This window comes from Watersipora subatra, chromosome 9 (genome assembly GCF_963576615.1).
Source record: "Watersipora subatra chromosome 9, tzWatSuba1.1, whole genome shotgun sequence".
Taxonomy (NCBI): Eukaryota; Metazoa; Bryozoa; class Gymnolaemata; order Cheilostomatida; family Watersiporidae; genus Watersipora; species Watersipora subatra.
In genome coordinates, this window is record NC_088716.1 from 9,021,538 (window position 1) to 9,038,040 (window position 16,503).

Here is a 16,503-nt window from a genome sequence, read left to right on the forward strand (position 1 = left end):
TGTACGTATAGTAGCGTATATATGAGGCATCGTTACATGAACTATAGCATTGGATTAGCCTTGTTGTAGAACCGTAACCTGACCATCACTAGACTACCTCCCACTTATCGGCATCGACACTCACATAGACAGTGAATAACACTATAGCACCAGCTAACCAGAGTCCTCTGCACTTAACGACAAACACAGCTGAAGTGAAGACTATCCATATATAAGGAGATTTGAACTCATACTAATACTGAAGGTAAATAGCTCATTTAGAACAAAATAAGCTACAACAATTTGAAGGCATATTATTTTATAAAAAATATTGCGTAAACGCTCACTGCACTCATCGATTTGTTTGCTTCAGTTTGCAGCAAAAACTGGCTTTTTGTGTGCAATAAAAAAGGAGTTGGAAACGTCGATCCAATGTAAGCCGAGTTTAGATAACGGCATTGATGCTATTAAATAATATTAGGAAATAGCAGCAAAACTGAATGCAAAAGAGAAAACAGCGAGGCGTTATATCTAGCGTTGTAAATACCTCTTAATGGTTATTTACATCGTGTAATAGTCCAACAATAGTCCAAAAGTTATTTACAAGAGCCAGCGATGGCCGAGATAGTACTATTTTATCTTCGCGGCTTGCAAGGTTCTTTTTTCCTTCGTTCTTTTTTCACCGTGTTGTAGGTTTCCAACGCGAATGACCTTGGCCGACAAGGAACTTGACCGACAAAGAACCTAGACAGGTCCCAATCCCGACAGAGATTGGGACCTGTCTAGGTTCGAACTTGTCGATGTTGGAACCATTGAACTTAAAACCCCTGCAATGGCAAGAGGTCATTCGCGAGGGTAACTGGACTTTTGGGCGACAGTCACTAGGGCGACAGACACTTAGGCGACACTTTCGGTTTGGAAGGCGACAACTTCAGACGGAAAGGCGACACGGCAGACAAACCAGCGACAATTCTAAACTAAAAGGCGACAAGTTGGTTTGCTGTTTGGTTGAAGGCAAGGTAATGTAGTGACAAACTATGAGATGCTGTCGTTGTGTGCAATGCTTACGTATATTTTTGAAACGTAGTCTTGAAAGTGTTATTGTTTTTTATACAGGCTTTTTTATAAATCGAAATTGCAACATGTATTTTAAAACGCCATTGGTGGGATTGGGATTTGTCTGAATATGCTAGCCCAGACAATTAACAAAATATTAAGGCTTTTTTCTAAAAATGCATCTAGCTTATTCAATTAAAACACCAAAACTTGTTTTTGTATCAGCATGTTTGTTTTGTTCAAAACTGCTCGAAAAGTCACGTACTCGGCTGAATTGTCGACAATCTTGTCTCTGATTGTTGAAACTTTAGAGTTATCTTACCTCGAGAAGAAATAGTTTTATGGTTTCGATAGTCGAAATTCACAGTAGCTGGGACAAGAGTTTGCTCTTTGTGTGAGATGAAAAGACAATTGCCTATTATTGTAATTTCTCATCTGTGGAAATAATGATTTCCTTATCCTTGTTTCTTTACAATTATGATAATAATTCAATGCCATTATAATGCAGACTCAATAGGCTAAATTGCGGTTCACACTGATCTATGTTTGTTGAGATTTTATTTGAGTATGAAGAATGAAGACTTTTTCTGACATAGGTGTCTAAGATATATCCATATTTTACTAACTTCTGCAGCTTGTTGCAAGAAGACTAAACAGCATCACAGAAAGCTTTTGGAGAAATGATCCATTCCAAAGCATAGAAATCAACCGGTCCTGATGCCATGTTACCCTAGAGTCACTTGAGATATTTGACCGAATTACCTTTGTCACAGATCCCGATGGCACACACAACCTGTAGTTTGAGACAATGAGTGATCAACACCCCAAAGACCTTTGTGATATATACTCAGTTGCAGGTTAATGCTGCCATGTATCACATCATATACTATATTTTGCATTTTAACACGCACTATGAATCTTTTTTATATGCGACTATTTTAACAAAGGACAGACTTCAGAAAAGATGGGAAGATATTACATAGACAGCCATTGGCTTGAACTTTAATAACAACTTTATTAAATAGTGGCGTAGGGAATTTCTTGCAATTATTTTTGTGTATGATTGGAAGTGCAAGTGCATTCAAGCACCTGCGAGTCACTGTGTACACTTATACTCCTGTAATTCAAATTATCTTTTCATGTAAGTTTTAGAATTAGTAGAAAGTAATATTCAGTGGCCAATTTATAACCGTGAACCTGATCTCGTCATTCTAGATAGGAAAGAGAAGTTCTATCGCTAGATGGGTTTATCTACATAGTATCAATCTATCAGTATATCAGTATCAGTATAAAGTCATTGTAAAAAAATTAATGCTGCAAACTATTGATATACGTATTTTTGAAAGTTATATATGATAAAAATCAGTTTTACTATTTGTATAAATATACCAAAAAGCAAATTTATTAAAATGTATCAAGCTAAATTCATATGTATGTATTTATTTTCATACTGCAATCAGAACAAGAATATACATTAATTTGAGATCTACTACTGAGGGTCCTAATACATGATACATGCGCCAAAGGTAGTATAATGACTCATCAACAGCGGTATGTTAGTGACTCAAGAATGCATCGCTTCAAAGGGGTTGAAAAAGTTGGTACCTCTATGATGTCATAAATTAGGCGGTAAGGAATCTCAGACTCTTGCCACACTGATAAGCAACTTGCCAGTTTTTTTTCAAGCATTCAAGGAAGGAAGTGAAAAAGAAAATAGTGACTGGCTAAATGACCTCTGAGCGTGTTGACAGACTCTGAAATTAAATTTGTGGAAAAGGATGAACAGAAGAATAGTTGGGCGATTAAAGACAGATTAATCTCAGCAGTTTTTTTAAATACTAACTATCTTAATTAAATAAATATTTGGTACATTCATTAATACAATATGAAATTCTACTGTGTGTAAAAGAATAATGTAATCAGATTAATGAGGATATAAGCAGGTAATAGATACCAAGGAAATAAGGGGGAGCAATGCGTCAAAAATATACTAATGCAAGATTTCCGATCTGGGCATCAATAAAGTTGGTGTCTTGTTAGTGTCCACTACTAATTCACAACAACATAACAGGCCATAACAGGACTTAATATTTTGAATTAATCCTGCCCTCAGAATTGTCGCCTCAATGTCCAGAATTGTCGCCTGTTTGTCTGCTGTGTCGCCCTTCCGTCTGAAGTTGTCGCCTGTTGAACCGAAAGTGTCGCCTAAGTGTCTGTCGCCCAATTGACTGTCGCCCAACCGTCCATAATTCTTCGCCAGTACGGAAATCCGGTCGACGCCATTATCAGTTAATGTTCAAGTTAATTTCGTTGTGTTCAAAGTGAGAAAGAAATCTAATTTAAGATTTAACAGCTATGGAAGGTCACGAATACACCTATAAATCAAAGGAACAGACTACTGAGATTACTACTAATAATTTATATACGAGAGATAAGGGTGTAGGTGCACAGTGCTATTGCTATTCCATGAACTGCAAAAACCGCAAGAATGGGCTTTTAAAGGAAAAGGCATGACATTTCACAAGTGAGTCACTTCTACTACTAGTTCTGTTACTATTGCTCAGGTCTACGACTACTAATAGTTGTGCTACTACTAGTTAGTACTGCCATTAGTTAGTTCTACTACACTAGTCACTGGGTGAGTGAGAGTCGATCAGTGTCACTACTGAGTGTACGAGTTTTGACTGTATGTTGTCGGTGATTAGATAAATTTATAAGCTAGTGAGTGAAATGTTCTTCCTTCAGAACGAAGGTTTTTTATTATTTAAATTTTGAATTTTTTTTATATCAATATTTTGGAACTACAACCCATTACGTTATTTCTAAATATTTATATTTGAAGGAAGTGTTTGTCGTGCTTATAATATTATTTATTGTTGTACCTGGATCTAGCTAGCAGTAAGGAGATAAGAGTAATAATACTATTGTTATTACTACTGTTGCTAACTAACTACTACAGTTTCATTTTAATTTTTAGATTTCCAAACAAAGCAACTGAGAACTCTCGTTATTTACAATGGTATCGCAACTGCAGAAGAGTGAATAAGCCTGATCCTTGAGCACTTATCTGCAACGAACATTTCAATGATCCATGTTTTAACAGCAGGTTAAAACGTTCGACTGAAGCCATTTAAAGGTAATACTTTTTAATGTTGAATGATACTTTTCAATGATTAAATTTAAAACCATATTGTCAAGCACAGTGCTGCAAGGTTGCTCAACTTAAAGTAGCTATATCTAAAAAAAATTTAGAAACCTCAAACAGCACCCAAAACAGTGACAGCTGCCACAGCAAGTGCCTATGAATATGTCTGCAGCTTAGCAGTTGTGTGATCTGTTCTCTGTGATTCTTCATCTTCGTTTCTGGGATTTAACGTCCAACGCATAAATTATGCTGTCCTTTCTATCAAATGTTAACTGTGTAAATGTTTTTTTCATCTCCTAGTTGTTGTAATAAAACTACATAATACTCCTGCAAATCATAAATTCCAAATTGATAGCAATAACTTGCAATTTAGAACACAAAACATCTTTTTGGAACAAAAAAAATTGATTTAAATAAAAAAAATCAAATAAAACAATAGAAATCGATTTTTTTGATTTAAAAAATATCATCGATTTTTAACAACCCTGCCTACAACACAACAGGGTAAGACATGGTGAATCTTTTCATATCAAATAACGGTAATGTGAATTTTGTTGCAAGTCAACCCTTAAGCTTTATGCCTAAGATGGGTGTGAATGACTTCCAGTGAAAATTGTCACATTTTCATTTTACATAGCGATACGGTAGCATTTTGAGCTGTTTTATTTTCGTTTATTTTATTAGTTGTATTGTTGTTTATTAAGGGTACTATGTTTATGTGAATAAGGCATTCATTTTTGTTGATTTTATGTAATTGTTATAATTGATGCTTTTGTTTAGGGGGTTGGAATAATAATCCTACTGTTACTCAGTTTAAGGCTACCTTCGCAAACTTATCAGCAAATGTGGTGCAGAATCAGATGCTAGTAAGACAGGTAATGTTACTGCTCAAAACGAGATTCTCATCATACAGGCTACTCCAGAAGTTGATCAGTTTGTGGAACTCAATGATTTCAGATGTCAAATTTTTGTTATAGGTAACAGTATAGTCTATATAGCTGGCTACATTGTGCAAAAGCTAACTAAAGTGCTGTCGTGACATTGGCCGTCAGTTGCTGGTTACCACTAAGTCAAGTATCCAGTACCGACATCTCTATACTCTACTCAAGCTACAAAACAATGGAGGATTGGTGCGTCCATCAGACGATGTCATCAGGATCCTGCTAGTTGCAGATCAATACTTTCGTATTCATACAAAGCCAGATCCACTCCATTGTGTGGTGTATTTTATCAGTAGTGTAAGATCTAGTGATGTGTTATGCTTTGGGAAACACCTTACGGATACGGCAGATGGCATATCCAACCACTGCGTCATTGATGAAAAACCTTATTCAGTCGTTTTATGATCTCCGACAGCATCATTATGCTAAAATCCTACACTCAAACTGCAAGGTGCATGTTTGTGGCATACAATACTAAAGTAGTACTTTTTAAAGGCCAGTAACAATATAATCACTGTAATATTCATCTGCAGCTGTTGTTGTGCTGTTATTCCTAATCTAATTTAGTTCTAAGAAACTGATGCACCTTGACTCAATATCCACTTCTATACAAATCTCCTTTTACACAGTTTCTGTAACGTGTATGTATAAGTTTAATCATCTGATTACACTAATTCCTGCACTTCCTTGTTTGCATTATTTTGATTATTCTCTATTACAACTGTTTTTACTTTCCATTTAGTTGTTGCAGTAGTTCATTCCATCTTTTACAGATACTGTATTATACATATCATACATTCATAAGCTATTATTACTTAAATCTTGAAAACAGTTTCTGTTTTGGCAGCATACCTATGTGTTGTTTTTATCGAAATACTTCATGTGCTAAGTTTTTCCATATGCATTTATGCATATGTAATATAAATTTTAATATAATGGAACAGTTGTTATTTGCCTGAATATATCATTTGCTGGGTTTATGCATTTGTAATACAACAGTTTGTATGAGTAACATGGTCCACGAAAATCTATTATACATCTACTTATCATTTGATATATCCTACTCCATATGTTACAAATGGGTTTTCTTCTATCAGGGCACTCTAAACGTTGCGTAGGAGTAGCTTTCATTAACACCCAGCTGGAAAATAACTATTCAACATGTACGTTTCTGTCATTTTTCACCGTTTGTTTACAAACGGAACTAGCATTCGATTAGCTCTCCAATATGGCGCATACGCTTACGTATTATTATCAACGTAAAGGTCACGTGATTGCCATTCCAGGGGTTTTAAGTTCAATGGTTGGGACTGTTTCCCATGTTCGGCACGCCCTATGTTCCGCAAGGCCCTATGTTCCGCACTTTTCCGCAAATTCGGATAAAATTTCTGAGAAGGACAGACAACTTCTAAAGCAAATGCAATTATTGCTGTTTAAAATTAAAACAGTCGTTGCGAAATCACGCCGTTGGAAAAATACAAACCGCTCTGCTGAACTTGAAAGAAAATAAAAAGATCTGACGAATGAAAGTTCACTAAAAATTAGTAGTGATAATACACGAATTATTAAATTAGAATACGCAAAAAACCATCTTTTTCAGTCATTTTTATTTTAAAGTAATATAGATAAATTCAAAGGCTACTTCATTTTTCTATTTAATTAAATCAATGATATACAGCCCCCAAGGATAGCCGACGGCTCTCATATGGGCGTGGTTTAATGATGGCGCTCTATTGGGATGAACCCGAACGCGAGAGGAAATTAGCACCCCAAAAACTCTCGTGAGAGAAGTCAAGAAAGCGCGATTGTGCCGCGATGATACATCAAAACCAAAGCCGTATGCGATAGTGAATCTGAATACATGGAAATGTAAGTATAATTTATAGTGCTATGTATTTGATATTTCTATTATTCAGAAAGCAATTTTCAAATACTTACTGATATTTTGGAGCGAGAGTACTAAATGGAGCAGCAATGATTACCCTGTATTATGGATAATGAAAATAACAAAAGCAGAATATCAACACCAATCGTTGGTGTTGTTATCCCACGACCACACGAGCGGAGCGGAAGTGTGGGAGTTTTATGATAAATGCATGCGCACACAACTTACGAAAATTATTAATCAAAAATGAGACGAACCCTCGTCAAGAAATTTCATCAAAAAATTTAAGCATCGGAATTTAAAGTCGTTAAAGTATAATAACGATACAAAACACATTTAAAACTATTTAAATATGTTACCAAGTCTTTGTAAACCTATGATAATATCTTAAAACTTACCCATCCGATCGGATTATACACAAATAGACAGATTAATTTCAACGAAAATCGCCACAAAACGCTTGAAAAGCTTGGTTTAATAAAAGTTAAGACCGGAAATTAAAACGCTGAGGGACAGATAATAGAACGATGAAGTATGGAGATGTCTTGCGCATTTCACGAAAAAATAACATGCACTTTTCACCAGTCTATAGCATTGTCGAATTGCCGAAGGTTTTGGCCATTAACATAGGAGTACAGAAATCGTTTCATTTTTGCTGATTTCATTTTTTTCATTTTCATTTGCCAACACATTTAAATACTTTCCCATTCTAACTGATGTCCAACGCAGTATAAGTAAAGGCAAGCAAATGACGATGATATTTTTTAACGTTTCTTAGTACAATAATTAACTATAAGTTTGGACGACTACAGAACAATGACTACGTAGTACAGACTTTCTAAAAATCTAACGCAGTGTAAGTAAAGGCATGACGATGATATTTTTTCTAACGGTTCTAATGAGATTATTGCAATAATTAATTATAAGTTTGGATGACTACAGGACAATGACTACGTAGTACAGATTTTCTAAAAATCTATATAAATATCACAACTTCGTGATATTGTTATCTATGCCGTTTTGAAATGTAAACAAAATTGTGCATTGGTTTTTTATTATTACTATATAAATAATATTGGTTATTCTAATAATATCAATGCATTTTACTTCTAATATTGGCCAATATTGCATTTCTTTTTTTGCAGGAGGAGAGATATAAACATATAATCTTTTCCTTTCATTATTACTATTTGTTGTATATAATAACACCCAGTACATTACAGCTACCATTGCAGTTATCCTATTTGACTGCTAATATTGCATTTCTCAACCATCAGTACCCTTTCTTTTTTCCAATATCACTTTGGTCGTGGGCTGTATGACAGTGGAATTTCTAGAATTCTAGAATTTCTGTTAAAGATCGCTTATCAAAACCATTCTACATTCAACGCAACCAACTTTCAAACTGTGTATAGTACACAGTAGCTTGCCATTTTACTTCTAATTTTGCATTTCAGAGTTATAATAAACATATTTCTTTATTGTTGTTGAATTACATACATTACAGTAAATTAGGCCTACAGCTTTATAACACTTTAATAACAGCTTTTATTTTGCTGCAGTTTGCAGAAATCTTCGAGACGCATGAACGCTCATAGGTTTTCTATTATTGCTGTATTACTATATTAACAATATTGGTTATTTTAATATCAGTGCATTTTACTTATAATATTGGCCAACATTGCATTTCTCCTATTGCAAGGGAGAGATATAAACGTGTAATATTTTCCTTTCATTGTCGTTGTTTGTCATGACCAAACACTTTTTAAATAAATTTTCTAAAAACCTATATAAATACCACTTCTCGATATTGCTACCTATTACGTTTTGAAATGTAATCAAAATTGTGTATTGTTTTTCTATTATTACTATATTAATAAAATTGATTATTCTAAGAATATCAGTGCATTTTACTTCTAATATTGGCCAATATTGCATTTCTCCTATTGCCCTATTGCAGGGGGAAAATATAAACATCTTTTCCATTCATTATTGCTTATTGTTGTATATAATAACACCCACACCCAGTACATTACAGCTACCATTGCAGTTATCCTATTGCACTGCAGAGCCATTTAATTGCTAATATTGCATTTCTCAACCATCAGTACCCTTTATTTTTTTGCCAGTATCTCTGGCCATCTCTTTGGTCGTGGGCTGTATGACAGTGGAATTTCTAGTGTAGAGGTTACAGTGTTTATTTGGTGTGATTTTAGCCTAACTATTATTCCCCAAACCGCAGGGGGGTTGGGGACTAATATTTAGGCTAGGTGTAATTCTTTGTAATTTATTTGGCATACTTTGAATGTATATTTGATGATTTGAAACGCAGCCATTAACAGCTTCTTTAATGATTTATAGCCATGAGAGTGACCATTCGTGTCTGGCAAAATATCCAAATTATGCCAATTATTTTGGCGTGTTACATGGCAGGTGAAGTCTTTGGGCTTTGTGCCTTCGCCAGTCTCACAAGAGGACTGCATGCCTTAGGACTATTAAAATAAGCTTGTTGCATGCAATTCACTGTTCACTGTTCCTTGCTTCTGCTCTTCACCTCCTTAGTTTTTTAGGTGTATCCATGGGCTATGGTCAATTGTATATGGTGTTGCATTGCATGTCATACATATAGTGTATATCACAAAGTTCAATGCTTGGCATGAGTCTGCTATTGATATTATGTACGAGAAGAATTTGCATGAAATGTTAATGCCCTTTCATTTGTCTAGTTTATACTCATTTAAGCCCGAATTGTATGGCCTTATAGCTTTATTATATATTGCCTCTTGTATGATTTTATGTGGGCTTGTGCTGCCGAATTATTTTTTTATACTTAACATCTATGTTCGATCTTTAAGGTAACAACACTAGCAATTTTGTGGAGGCAGCATTCAGACTTCTCAAGGACACAGTTCTTCATCGAGCTAGAGCATTTAACTGTGTCCACTTGACTGAGTGTCTGATCACAAAGTTTGAGATATCAACTTGTAATAGACTTCTTGATATTGCCCATGGCAGAACAGAGCTGAGACACAGAAGGAAACAACCTGCAACCTCACCAGCAATAATATAGCATGTGAGTAGCAAGTGGTACATGAGGTGGATTAGTTCAATTTATGCAATTGGACCTAATTTTAGAATAGGGTAAGTTGAGTTACATGGGAGATGTCTTGTGTCGGATTTCTTGAAGGCATGCAGTCCTATTGCTTAAATAGAGATCATTCAAGAAATTCTCTTGGTTGAAGTTTTTCGTGGAGCGAAAAGTTACTGAACTTCATGAGGCTAACAATGCAGGGATAAGTTTATCTTCATAAAAACTATGTCGTGATCGCTGGTGCTGTTTGGGATAACATCTGCCTTCAGTGGGGACAGGTTTTTCCGTGTGATGATGATGCCAAAGAGAGTTTTGCCAGTGAGGGTTATTCTCGTAGGGCTTGTGATATTTTGTCTTAACTTTAGTCCTTCTAAAAGTTCCAACATCTTTTTTCTCTTGCTTTGGTCTGAGGCACTGGGCAGTAGATCACAATTGAAGTCTCCCAGAATAACTGGAGTGCAATTTTTAAGTTCAGATATTCCCATTAAGCGTTCCTCAAGTATAGTAAGTTCTGCTGCAATAATGGCCTTATGGTTTTTTATGTATATATAATTTACTTGGTCTTTGCAGAAGGTGGGTAATCAGTATGAGGTTGTCATAGGGAAGACCAAGAGACTCGTCCAAGCTGACCTAGGTTTGTGTAGCTGCACTTATGGCAACATAGGAAACCTCTGTAAGCACCTGTGGGCTGTGATGGAGAGTGCATTTGAACGTGGAACAAATAAACACCTTTACAAGCCACTCCAGCACCAAAGGGAGGATTTGTTTTGGCTTTCAACAGGTCATACCACAGGACTAATTACTGTTTAAAATGATAAAAAGTCAACTAGTTTGCTTAGCCTTGTTAGATGTAAAGTTTGACTATTCACAGTGAACTCTCATAAAACATCCTAAACTATTTTACAGTTCAGAAAGCACAGAAAGGCTGGTTGGAGCCGCTCCACCACAATACTTTTATAGATAATGAAACGATTAATACAGAAGGAGAAGTAGAAGAACATCTTGAATATGAAGAGATTTCTAAAAGGTACTGGCCTAGTATTAACCATCAACGCTTCGTAAAATGGAGTGGTCATGTATGACTAACAAAAGCCAGCCATAAAGCTTACTATTACTAAAGATTAGAATTTTTTGAGACCAAGAATTCATTCGAACCACTTGCAGTACGAAAGTATAAATAATCTTTTTCAACTATAACCTACTTGTGTTATACAATATAAAGTTTGGTCATATGTGGGTATGATTACTCGAACACTAAAATTCATTAATTGGCTTGATATGTTACATTCTGTGAACAATTGTTTCGTTTTTATCATTCTAGTGATAACAGTTATTCAGAAGTGGAAGTGATACCAAAGGTTTCTGAACTACAGCGCCAAAAATGGTAGGCCACGAGACAAGGCACATGATCAACATATTTATACATGTTTTTCATTTATAAGCTATTTTGTCACACATGCCTGTTATGACATGTCAGCAATCATCATGGCATAATGGTTATTATTTGCCACTGTGGTGATTGATTTGATAAAATCATTTCAGAAGCCCCTTGTCCTATGTCCTCTGTTCAACCAACTTACTACCTTCTGCTTCTTGCTTCATTACTCCAGTGGCGTGTTTACTCTCCTGGTCAGTTTATTCAGTAAGGATTTCTGCTTCTCAAATGATTGTACATTTTATGATTCATGCCGAAGTACATACTCTGTCTGAAAAATGATGATTCAATAGTTAAAAGACAAGATTACATAACACTGGAAGATATTACTGTTTATAACATGCACATCATGTACATATTATTAATTTTTTTCTTAAGGCAAGCAGCTATTGATGTATTTCACAAGGACATGTAGGATAAACTCGAAAACTACTATGAGGCGGCTATGTATGGTCCGGCCTTTGAGACCTTCATTGGACGGTGGAAGGCCCGTACAGTGAGTCAGAAAATCACTCTCCTGAACACACTATTGTCTTTAGGAGAAGGATACAGTTTTACACAAAAGAGGTGAATTTTAGGGTGAATTGGCAGAGTGTAGTATTACCATAGTTTAGGTAATAAGTCAGTCAGTTATACATTAATGTACAAGCATTCCTCACATGGTATTCAATATTGATAGCTGTTTGATACATGCCTAACTATTAGGCCCACCCCCCCCCCAGCGGTTTTGGGACTAATAGTTTGGCTGGTGTTAGACACTCATCAGATATTCTGGATAAAGTTTTGTGATTAATCGAGGTATCATCAGATTTATACAATGTAAGACATAACGCAAAACATATTTCACTTGAAAAAGAACAAATATCATAATAATTATAGGACTAAAATTGGAGTGCAGCCTTCAGCAGTGGCCAGAAGAAAAAGGCCACTCAGAACAACAATGAGCCAACATGGAGGTTTCCGTAGGAAGGCTGCTGAACATGCCTATGGGAAAGAAACCAAGAAGAAGCACCCTGCCTCACATAGTTTATCATTCTGTGTGGAAAGAACCATTTCTTTAGGCAAAACTCATTCCAAGAAAAGATACCGGTATGTTTATAGGTATAGAATAGTCTATGGCTGTGACTTGCGCTTTTAATTAACTGTACACACCAAAATTTATAAATGATGATATCTTATGAATGATAATGGTTTCTTGTTTACACGTCCAAAGCTCTGTGAGAATGTCAGCAGGCCATGCATTTTTATTCACAGCTGTCCGATCCACATGTTTGAATGGAACATAGGTGTAAAGTATTATAAATCTAAAAAACCATCTCCTTAAATCTTTCATTCAATCAATTTTATTGATCAGTTTTTGGAATTACTTTTCATTATTGTTGATAAGATGCATGTGAGTACATCTTAAGTCTCATTTATTAGTTAACACTTATGTATACTTTCTGTTAGTAACACTTTCTTTTGTTATTATTGTAGTAAATTTTATGACACACTGAATGATGACCAGTTGCCAGTGGCTCAAGAAGATACCATTACTACATCAGAAAATGTTCCAGCATCTCCTATATATGACATAGAAGCTCACCCCTTTGCATTATTTTGTTTTATTATTTTAGGTGTGTTAGGTGTGAGACTTCATCCTCGTACAGTCTGAATAGCATCTTACTGAGTATTTCCAAATAAGGTTTTTATATATTAAAACTTATTGAAAGATTACAATGAACATTCTGGATATACATTGTAAGTGTTTTCAAACTTTATCTCACATTTTATCCCCTAATCCACCACATCATAAAGCGGACATGATTCCTGGATGAGGCACAAACATGAGTCTTTTTAATGGCTAACACCAGACATTGTTAGTCAAACTCTAATTTATGCTGTAGCAATAGTAAGGATTACGACGCTTTTGGGATTTGTAAAAAGATATATAAAGACACAGCCTGGCCAATTGTCCTACTTATATTTATTGATACAGCTTGATGATCAAACTGACCCTCTTGATGAGTTGATGCCGGCATTTGCGCCAAAAATTAATGGTCTATGTAGGTCACAGCTGACTTGATCAAGAATTATTGGTTTGATATTGTACTTACTGTTACAACTGATCTGTTTCAAAAGTCACATGATGAAATGCAGATGTGTAAGTGAGTTGTGACATGTAAAAATTCTGCACCAGTTGTATAGCAGCAGTGCTATTCATCACTGTAAATAAATCCTTATTAGATCAGCCAAGCCAAAGGCGTTTTTATAGCTTACCACCCAAAGTGAGAGACTCTCACTGAGAGTATAAGTTCACTCCATTCAATGGTACACGCACAAAAACTGAGTTAACTTTTGTTCTTGGCGTTGAGAAAAAGATGATCAGTTCCCAAAATTTACATAATCTGCAGCGACATTGCATTTTTCTATAAACAACTGCTCAATCATGAACTGAAGCTTGGAAGACAGAGTACCAAATATCAACAAAGCTACTTCCTTGTTTTGATCAGAGCCGTATAGTTTCACAGAGTTCCATGGCCAGCGGAAGCGTATATGGGAGCTCTATTTTTATAAAAGTTATAATGGAGAGGCCGCAACATTAACCAACACATATTACTCTCATTGGCAGTTGCTTTAAAGTTGACTGTTGTACCATACACCATTTGAAAGAGGACAACATTTTCTAGAAGAAGCTACAACCTTTTTTGTAAAAAATAAAATCAATGCAAAAAAGTGAGATGTTGAGAGCGAGGTAAGAATAGTCCATTAGAGATTAGTATGTCAATCGGGTTTGTTTGAAAACAGCATTTTTGTTTCCAGTTCTTGATGCTGGACTCAGAAGCTATACGACAGGGTTGCCCAGATACTTTTGCTGGAGGGCCAAACAGGTAACCAGGCCTTATCAGGAGGGCCAGGCATGAATACAGCTGTATGTAAATGTATGTGCATTTTAAGTAATGTGTAAGTAAACATGAACATGAAATGTATGTGTATTTTAAGTAATGTAAGTATACATGAACATAAACATGAAAGTAACAAGGTGTAACATAATAACATATGTAGGTTTATTCTCAACAAAATCTACTGTGCAGAAGAAGTATCTGTAATGTTAATGAGACACATGGAAGCGAGTTTGCTTTGCAGCTATTGCTGCAATATCTGGTTTATCTTTGGTTACTGCTACAGCTAAGAGCTGTTGGGTATGTTCCTCTGTCAGTACACTCCGATACCTACTTTTTATAAATGCCAGCTTTAAAAACATTGATTCACACAAGTAGGTTGTACCAAAGAAAGTAGGTAAGTGCACTGCCATATTGCATAGCATAGGATACTTCTCCTGGACAGCAGGTTGTGTTCGGAACCCTACAATAGTTTGCTCAGCAAATTGAGCTTTAGCCAGTATATCTGCCTTTAAATCACACAGCTCTAATTCTGCCACACCGCTCGGAACATGAGGAAAGTTATCAACTTGGGTTTTCCAAAGCTGATGTGCCTGAAATGGGCACGCAACCAGCTCAATAATGCCATTGATACTATCAAAGGCAGCAAAGGCATACATATAATACAGTATTTGCGAAAAATGGAATAAACTACTGCAACAACTAAACGGAAATTAAAAACATTTGTAATAGAGGATAATTGAAATAATACAAACAAGGAAATGTAGGAATTAGTGTAACCAGATGATTAAACCTATACATACACATTACAAAAACTGTGTAAAGGGGGATTTGTATAGCACTGGATATTGAGCCAAGGTGCATCAGAGTTTCTTAGAACTAAAACAGATTAGAAATAGCAGTACAACAACAGCTACAGACGAATATTACAGTGACTAAATTGTTACTGGCCTTTAAAAAATCCTGCTGTAGTATTTTATGCAGCAAAGATGCACCTTGCAGTTTGAATGTACGATTTTTAGCATAATGATGCTGTCGGAGATCATAACAAACAAATTGCAGAAGTACTGCAAAAAAGTATGAACCGTTGCCACAGATGTATTACTACAGAGATTCACATCGACGTATTCTGCTAAGCTGCTGACATATTCATAAGCACTTGCTGTGGCAGCTGCCACTGTTTTGCGTTCTGTTTGAGGTTTTTGAAAGAACTTTACAATGTAGATATATCTACTTCAAGTTGAACAACCTTGCAGCACTGTGCTTGACAATATTGTTTTGAATTCAATCATTGAAAAGCACCATTCAACATTGAAAAAAGCAAACCTTTACATGACGGAGTAGTGTGAACAGCGTGTGTTATATACTTGTGCTACATATCGGAGTTGTCTCCTTTTCTATACATAATAATATTCTGCAGATAACCTTTACCCATATGTGAGCAGAGTTGATCTGCGTATTTTTACTTTTGCTAACCGCGTGCAAGTTGCATGGACGTATCTGCTAAATAAAGACTTAATACCAGCTAAACTGTGACATGGCGTCGTAGGCAGGATTGTGTAAAAACCATTAGTCAAGAAATAATTCAGCATTACTAAAAATACACATATTAAACTGTTCAATAAAGCAGTTTAGCAGGAGTAAAGACAGTAACTGAGTAAGAAGAATGCCCGACATAAAACCATCTAATCCCTTGAACTTTTCTCACGCCCAGGAGACCTGGAGAGACTGGATAAAGAGGTTCAGTCGCTACAGAACAGCCAGTGGACTGGCAGGAAAGCCGGTGCAACAGCAGATAGATACTTTGATATATGTAATGGGCGAAGAGTCGGAGAAAGTGTATACACAGCTAACTATAACAGCTCCAACAGAGCAACAGATAGCAGATAATGCTAACGTACTGTATGACAAAACAGTAATTGCGTTCACAAACTACTTCAACCCGACTAGCAACTCTCTTCATTACTCTATTCTTCTAAGTGGCTGCGAGCAGAAAGCAGGTCAGACTAATGAGGAATTTATCCGCGAGTTGTATGAGTTGGGAAGTATGTGCGACTTTGACAATGCCCAGCACAATATGATGATAAAG

The 16,503-nt window shown here is 35.8% G+C and overlaps 2 long non-coding RNA genes and 1 pseudogene across 2 annotated transcripts; all 3 read left to right on the forward strand.

Annotated features, from left to right (window-relative positions):
* Positions 1-16,503, forward strand: part of LOC137404761 (two pore channel protein 2-like) — a 272,314-nt pseudogene that overhangs the window by 26,836 nt on the left and 228,975 nt on the right.
* LOC137404529 (uncharacterized) lies at positions 3,419-5,620 on the forward strand. Its single transcript, XR_010979692.1, has 4 exons — positions 3,419-3,559; positions 4,013-4,171; positions 4,961-5,055; positions 5,158-5,620. It is a non-coding gene; the product is annotated as an uncharacterized lncRNA (long non-coding RNA).
* On the forward strand, positions 10,688-12,574 carry LOC137404531 (uncharacterized). Its single transcript, XR_010979694.1, has 5 exons — positions 10,688-10,878; positions 11,004-11,124; positions 11,419-11,481; positions 11,911-12,099; positions 12,412-12,574. It is a non-coding gene; the product is annotated as an uncharacterized lncRNA (long non-coding RNA).